Below are 7,071 nucleotides of genomic sequence, written 5' to 3' on the forward strand. Positions count from 1 at the left end.
CCTGCGCCCCGTCAGCCAACGGCCTCCGGATGGATCTGCCGACCTGCAGGCCTGGCCTGCGGAGGCCGCCGTGGCTGGCGTCAGCTCTCTGATCTGCCCGTTTGCGATCATCCACGGCTCCCCTGTCCCTACCAGGAGGTCTAGTCTCCCTGGTGTGGCATCCGCGCCTCTCCAGGAGCAGGTCTAGCTCTCCCGCCTCACCGCCCTCCTCACGCTTGCTCTCCTCTTCCCCTGCCATGCTTCTCTTCCTGCGCTTCTTGAGACCAAGCGCCAGACCTCCTGAAACAGCCTCCTCTGCACCCCCGGAGCCCTCCGCGGCCACAAGTACACGCTGGCCGCACTGCGTTGTCATCCGAATCCTACTCCCCTGCCAGGCCACGCTGCTGGAGAGCAGGCACGGACTGGGCGCCTCTGTGCAGAGTTGGCCATCATTGGTTCCCCAGGCATGTTTTGTGAACATCGAGTGACTCTCTCAAATATTTATTTGTTCTACATCTTTATTAGACAAAATATTTTAAAGATGAACCTCAGGTGGGAGAGGCTGAAGGGAAGCGGCATGGTATAGAGCTCTGGGTACCCCAACACTTACCCCGGCCCCCACACCCTTCCCTGGACCTCTAACGCTCGGACTCCACTCTCCCCAGGAAGAGATGGACGCGAAGCCCCGCTGTGTGACCTAGACCAAGCACACACCCTCTCTGCGTCTCTGCTTCCTCTTCGGAAGTGGGATGTTGGGATATTGCAGGGAGATGATACTTAGCGGGGTCCTTTTATGCAAAGAACCCCCAGTCAGTCTGCCAGCAGCGCGGAGGAACGGTCTTGTCACCATCCCTCCTGCCTTCTGGGGAATTTAGGCTGCCCCTTACTCCTCAATTCCCCCGTCCCTTGAACCTCTCCCGTCCTGCTGCTCTCCGCCCTGCTTCCTTGCAGCCAGGATGTAAGCCTGCTCTCTAAATTCTCCCATCTTACGAGCAAGGTCCCACTGCCCTCTCCAAGTCCTGCTTTGTCTTTCCTCTTTCCACAGCCAGACTTACTCCAAGAGTCACCCCATTCCCTGCCTCTCCTTCCCAGCTCTCACGCATTCCTCTTCCTCTTGCAATCTGGCGTCCGCCTCCACCACACCCTGGAAAACCTTTAAATGCTAAGCATGCCTGTGGCCTCTAATGTGCTCAGTCCACAGGACACGTCCGAGTCCTGCCCCGACTTGTCCGCCTGCTGCCTGGCTCCCTCTGCCTCGGGACACAGCGTCCTGGGTTTCCGGGGCTGTGTGTTCGCTGCTGGCTCTCAGCTTCCCCTGCCCGCTTTCCACACTGCCCAGCTTTGGACGCTGGAGTTGCTCAACATTCAGTTCTAGGTCCTTTTCTTTCTCACTTCTCTCTCTTCCCACTCGGCTGCACCCCCTTCCCTGGCGATCGCAGCTACTACCCACGTGGCCCCTCGTCCTGCGTGTGCATGCCCAGCCCGCTCCTCCTCCTCCCACTCCAGACGTGTGGATCCTCCTGTCTCCTGGGAGGCTCACATTCAAAACCGCACTCAGGGCATGTCCTAAACTCTCTGCCATGCTCTAAATGTTGGTGCCCCACAAAATTCCTATGTCAGGATCTAATACCCAATGTGATTTGTTGAAGAGATGGGGCCTTTGGGAAGTGGTTAGGTCAGGAGAGCTTCACCCTCACCAATGGGATTAGTCCCCTTATGTAAGAAGCCTGCAGGAGTTCCCTCACCCCTTTCTCCGTGTGAGGACACAGAAGATGCCATCTGTGAGGAGCAGGCCCTCACCAGACACCAAATCCGCTGTATTCTGATCTTGGATTTTCTGACCTCCAGAACTGTGAGCAATACATTTCTGTTTATAAATGACCCAGTCTGGGCCAGGCACAGTGGCTCATGCCTATAATCCTAGCACTCTGGGAGGCCCAGGCAGGCAGATCGAAACTAGCATGAGCAAGAATGAGACCCCATCTCTACTAAAAATAGAAAGAAATTAATTGGCCAACTGAAATATATATATATATATATATATATATATATATATATATATATATATATATAAATTAGCTGGCCATGGTGGCACATGCCTGTAGTCACAGCTACTTGGGAGGCTGAGGCAGGAGGATCACTTGAGCCCAGGAGTTTGAGGTTGCTGTGAGCTAGGCTGACGCCACGGCACTCTAGCCTGGGCAACAGAGTGAGCCTCTGCCTCAGAAAAAAAAAATGACCCAGTCTAGGGTGTTTTGTTGTAGTAGCGCACTTGTGCTAAGACACTCTTCTCCTCTCTGCGTTCCGTGTCTTGGCCACTCTTACTGAGAACTCTGGGACTCTTCCTTTATACCTTCTTCCCTTCACTGCCCCCACCTGGAATGCACCTCCATTTGCTCGTTCTGCCACCTGAATATTTCACCTGTCTCTATTCCCCGCTGCCACCACCTTTGTCCAAGGCACCCTTATCTCTCAACCAGGCATGAAGACCCCACTGTGTGCTCTGGTTCTCCCATACGTTTCCCCACAGTGCCCCAATGGTCTTCCTGACCTGCTCAAAACCCCTCGATGTTCCACATTTTCTGAAGCCCCAAATTCCCCACCGACACACACAAACCCTCAAGGCCTGGCCCTGAAGCTCTCTCGGGACCCTCTGTCCTCACATCCCTTGCTTTCTGCCCTCATTCACACTAGAGCTGTTCAGGCTTCTTGCCTCTTGACTGTTTTATTTGCACTTGCTGTTTCCCCTGCCTGGGCATTCTTGTCCTGTCTTCACCCAGCTAACTTCTACTCACCCTTGAGGTCTTGGCTTAAATTTTAAGCCTCTAGTAAGTCTCCCCCCCAGACTAGTTTATACCCCCTGTTATTTGTAATAATGTGACATCTGCTTTCCCTGCTGGCACGTCCATGCCTTGAAGTGACTACAGTTCAGGTGCTCCATAAATGTTAATACTTAATTGACAACTGGTGGAGTTCAGGGTGGTCAAACAACTTGCTTGAGGTCACACAGCTCAGCAGCAGCAGGTCTCATCTCAAACCTTTTAGACTGGTTTTGGTGTCTTTGCCATGGGCTCCGCCGCACACAGGTCCCCACTCATCAAGGCAGTGATCACTCCTCATCGCAGCTGTGTGTTCAATGGCCCAACTTCCCTGCAAGCTATCAGCCTCTAGAGCAGAGGCCACACTCTCTTATTCATTCTTCGTCCTCACCTGGCATCGGGAGGGGATGGAGTGCTGCGAACACTTGTTGATCAATTCTCTATTGATAAGTCAACCAAACTCTTTTCCAGCTCTGACTTCCTACCAAACACCAATCTTATTCCTTAGCCCAGCTATGGATTCTGCCTCCTTTTGATGTATTTATTTGTTTGTTGTTATTATTATTTGTGAGACAGAGTCTTGCTCTGTTGCCCAGGGTAGAGTGCAGTGGCTTCATCATAGTTCACTGCAGCCTCAAACTCCTGGGCTCAAGCGATCCCGAGTATCTGGGACTACAGGCACGTACCAGAATGCCTGGCTAATTTTTCTATTTTTAGTAGAGACGGGTTCTCACTCTTGCTCAGGCTAATCTCCAGCTCCTGGTCTCAGCTCCTCCGATCCTCCTGCCTCTGCCTCCCAAAGTGCTAGGATTACAGGCATGAACCACAGTGCCTGGGCATTTTTATTTTCATTCTAAGTTAACTCTTTGAAAGAAACTTTTACTAAATAGAATAAATTAGTGAATAATTGAAGGTTGCACAAAAAGAAATAAGACAAAAAATGTAAAATACAAGAGGGTAGAAATGATTGAGGCAAAATTTGACTCTGTGCAGAATCTGGGGGTTGAGCTGTCTCCGGGTCACTGCCTCCCACGCAGCTGTGCCCTTTTGGTTCTTGAGCCAATCTCCCCACTGCCCCCCCCCTCGTCTGGGCTCAGTCCTGGCTAGAGGGCACTTGCCACTCTTTGGAAGGCTCCTTGGGCAGACTCTCTTCCATTCCACACTCTGGTGGGCAAATCTAGGGAAATACTTTTCAAGGACTTGGGGTCTGTCTTAGTCTGTTTTGTGTTGCTATAACAGAATGCCATAGAATAGATAATTTATACAGAAAAGAAATTGATTTCTCACTGTTTTGGAGGCTGGAAACTCCAATATCAAGGTGCCAGGATCTGGCAAGGGCCTTCTTCCTGTATCATCCATGGCAAAAGGCGAGAGGGTGAGATGATGAGAGAGATTGAACTTGCAGCCTCAAGCCCTTTTATAATGAGCATTCATAGTGAGCGTTAATCCACCCATGAGGGTGGCGCCCTCAGGAATTAAGCACCTTCTATTAGGCTCCACCTCCAACACTGTTGCACTGAGGATTAAGTTTCCAACATACACTTTTTGGGGGACATATTCAAACCATAGCCAGATCCCAGAAAGAGTTAGGAGGGGACCGTGGAGTTCTGTGTTTATTCTGCAGACGCGGGTTATGCTGGTACTGGCTGAGCGTGTGCACTTTCCCCGGAGGGCTGTGCAACCTTGGTGGGGGTACTTGCCCCCTCCGGATATGCAAGCAAAGGAGCAGGGGCTTGAGGCTGGACCGCTGGGGAGTGAGGGCAGTGGGGGCTGCACTGACAGGGGGTGGGGGGGTGAGGGGGTGCCGGCAAGACTGAGGCTGCACTCAGGAGGAAAGGCAGGACAAGGGGGCTGGGGCTGGACTGAACAGCAGGTTCTTGTCAAACACACAATTTAATTCTGAGGCTATATTCCTTGTGCCTGGGAGATTTTCAGCTTGCAATAGTGTCATTTACAGATGGATTTGCAGCGGCAAATTACAAGTTTGTAAGCAACAGCTTCTCTGACGCCTTGAAATAAAAAAAGCCTCATCCCTCTGCAAATTATAAATTCATAACTAACAGTGTTAGCCAACTGAATGCAAAACAAATTCATTACCAACGACGTTATTCCATTGAATACCAAGTGAATGAACTTCACAGGGTTTTGTGCAGATCTGGGATGCGTTGGGAGATGGAAACAAAACAGCACTACCCCCATTTCCTCTTCTTTGTGTCCTTCAGGCTCCCCCTCAAGCCAACCCGGAATGTGGGCACAACTTGAGAGAGGTCCATGCTTGGATCAAAAGGAGACTCCAGGTCAGGGTGGCGATGGAGACAATGACTATGACGTGGGGATGGCGGTGCACCAGAACGGATGGCCACCCCGCTAACATGTGCGCCTCTTGTATGTGATTGTTGGAACTGCTGTGGGGTCCTCTTAAGGTAATACCCTGTGACAACATCCGTGCCTGTGAGTGGCAGGACATCCCCTGAAAGAGGGAGTCGCCCCCATTGTTAGCCGTGGAGGAAGGTGCAGGGCCTCGGAGCAGAGACAAAGTGGAGACAGATCTGAATTTAGGTGTCACGTGGGGGCTTCCCTGTGTCTCCCCAGAACGGTGCTCTTCTGGACCAGACTTCAGGGGGCAGAAACATCTAGATGGATGCGTCTGCTATGGGGTGTGGAGACAGTGCCCACACGTGCAGACAGCTTGGGGTCTGTGGCGGGAAGGCGTGGGCCGCGCTTCGTAACCCCGATTATGTAGTTCCCTCTCACTCTGATGTCGTCCCAATTTGTGATCCCTGAAATTTACTTATTTTCTTTTATATTTATTTCTAAAAATGAGAAAACACAAATTAAAAAAAAACTTAAAAGTATATAAGTCACCCCTAATTTTCTCTACCAGAAATAACCACTTTGGGATGGTTCAGACCTGAAACTCGGCACCTTCTGCAGTTCCCACAGAAAAACCATTCATTCAGAAACTCCCAGCATTCAGCAGACTTGACTGAAAATGTGTTGCGGGAGAGGAAGACACAGTGCGTGCGGCAGCCACATAGGCGACCTTAGAGAACAGGCAGGGATGGGTCTGAGCGAGTAAAAGGCCTCCCCCGCCCCACCGCACCAGGGAGTTTCCTGACGTCTGCCCCGCCTTGGAGTCTCTGTCAATGTCCACATTGACCTCTTTGGCTGTCATTTCTCCTCTGATGGTCTCGCCTCTCTCTGCCATCTTCCCCAGGAGCAAAAAGAAACCCCTCTCCTTGTCTCGCTGAGTGGTTTGCACATCCTGTGTCTAAACACTTGACCAGAGTTTTTTCCCCTAAGCAGTTTCCTGTGTAAGAATTTCGATGCCAACTGTTAAAATAAAATATTTTCATCTTGTTTCCTGAACACATTTATATTTTTAGAAAGAAGAGATTATTTTATAAATGCTGATGAAACCTGCTATTGTTCATTAACAATATAGAGTCAGAATACTTTTGTGTCAATAGATAAATCTATAGTTTCTGTTTTAACGGCTGTATATTAGTCCATATAATGTCTTTAAACAATCTCTCTCTCTTTTTTTTTTTTTTTTGCTATACATTTAGGCTCCTTCCAATGATTGCTCTTATATCACCCACACATCATCTTTGCAAATTTACCTAATTATTTCCAGAAAAATAATTAGGTAAATTTGCAGAGGTTTATGCTGCATTGTTACACTCCTCTTGAGAAAGTTCCTGCCAGTTCATACTCCTATCAGCAGCTTGTGTTATTGTCACACTTGCTATAAACGCTCCAGCTTTGTCTAGGCTGTGCCTTGAAGCTTTAAGGAAAAGGCTCCTGAGGCCAGTTTGGTGGCAACAATGGCAGCTAATGAGAGAGATCACTGAAAGGAAGCAGAACCCCAGGGGGCAAGAAGGGGCTGTGAGATCCCGCTGCCTCACACCTGCAGGTTCTTCCATGGCCTCCCCCAAGGGGTTGAAATTGATGCTCCATCGACTCAGTGCAGGAAGCCCTCATTCCTCTCCAGTGACGCTGAGGGGTGCATGCAGGTAAAGGAGTGACGTGTGGTCCTGGCGGCGTGCTATTCATGAAGGTGAGGGTGATGGTGGTGACAGGTAACAGTGGCGGTGATGGTGAGGACAGTGGCAATGGTAGAGATGGTGGCCGTGGCAGTATTGGCAGTGGAATGGCAGTTATGGTGGTGGTAGTGGTGGCGGCCATGGTGGTGGTGCCAGTTGATGATGGTGGTGGTGACAATTGATGATGGTGGTGAGAATGGTGCTGGTGACAGTGGCGGAGACGGTGC

General features: G+C 50.4%; 1 long non-coding RNA gene across 1 annotated transcript; it reads left to right on the forward strand.

The window, feature by feature from the left end:
• The first annotated feature begins 1,675 nt into the window (after positions 1-1,675).
• On the forward strand, positions 1,676-6,208 carry LOC142871523 (uncharacterized). Its single transcript, XR_012919802.1, has 3 exons — positions 1,676-1,831; positions 5,021-5,221; positions 5,683-6,208. It is a non-coding gene; the product is annotated as an uncharacterized LOC142871523 (long non-coding RNA).
• Positions 6,209-7,071: the final 863 nt, after the last annotated feature.

Source organism: Microcebus murinus, chromosome 6 (assembly GCF_040939455.1).
Source record: "Microcebus murinus isolate Inina chromosome 6, M.murinus_Inina_mat1.0, whole genome shotgun sequence".
Classification (NCBI taxonomy): Eukaryota; Metazoa; Chordata; class Mammalia; order Primates; family Cheirogaleidae; genus Microcebus; species Microcebus murinus.